The sequence below is a fragment of the Aptenodytes forsteri genome, unplaced genomic scaffold (assembly GCF_000699145.1).
Source record: "Aptenodytes forsteri isolate BGI_AS27 unplaced genomic scaffold, ASM69914v1 Scaffold207, whole genome shotgun sequence".
Taxonomy (NCBI): domain Eukaryota; kingdom Metazoa; phylum Chordata; class Aves; order Sphenisciformes; family Spheniscidae; genus Aptenodytes; species Aptenodytes forsteri.
This window is the reverse complement of record NW_008794836.1, coordinates 6,075,796-6,076,944: the sequence shown is the minus strand read 5'-3', so window position 1 is coordinate 6,076,944 and position 1,149 is coordinate 6,075,796.

Here is a 1,149-nt window from a genome sequence, read left to right as displayed (position 1 = left end):
GACTCAACAAGAGTCTAGAAAAAATGTGGCACAATGGAATCTGAAAAGGAGAGGAGCTGAGAAGGCAAGGCAAGGCAAGGCAAGGCAAGGCAAGGCAAGGCAAGAGGTGTCCATTAGCTGTTGAGTATTTCTTTCAGAAACTCAGCAGAAGAGTTTCAGGTCATTCTGATAAACTACAAGAACACTGGTAAAGCTGCTACCTGTTTCCTCATACCTCAAGCACCCTACTTTGGAGCTTAACATTATTATGTATCTAAAAACCACATTCCTGCTAAATTGTCTTTCACTATTAGTGAAATATCTGTTCAATGTTTTTTTTCCTCCTCCAAGAAAACACTTATCTGAAATTGACTGGTCAGTTGGGCTTGAGGGAACGTACAAGGTGCTAAAAGTTCCCTCAAGCATAGCACATATTTCTAAGGACAGTTCTTACCCATTCATTTCCTGCTGATATTGAAAGAAAAAACAAATTAATAGAAAGACTAACTGCACTAGCAAGCAGAGCTGAGATTTGAGCAGTGGGATGTAACAATAGTACACACGACAGGTTGAGTACCAAACAGGTACAACACAATCATCAGTGATAGTTTAAGTTGTCCATCTCTCTCTCTCATATTTACATCAACTGTACACTAAACAGATCACGGAGCTAGGTGAAATTAATTCCTTCTTCAAAATGTGCTTTGCCAAAACTTATCTATTCTTGAAATCATCTACAGGCAATAAAAGTTGATTGATTTTCTACCATGCACATATGCTTTTTCTGTGAATTCATATTTTTAATAAAAAATCTACATATAAGATTATCATGTGAACATATACATTTGCCATTTTATTTTTAAAACAAATTTTTCCCCATCCTATCATTGACTTTTATACTGTACCCAGCAGAATGGATGATCCTAGAATTCCTCCACAGTTTATTTAATTTTAATACCTTTTATTTTTTGCTGTTACTGTGACTTTCTCAAACTTGAAAAGTTTGGAAAAGTGCCAGTTATAAAATTAAACCACAATATAAAGAACTTCTTATATACTTCCAAACCTGGGAGAGTTTTGCAAATGCATAGGACAGCAAAAAGAGAAATTCACAAAACTTACAGAATCATAGAGTAGTTTGGGTTGGAAGGGACCTCTAAAGGTCATCTC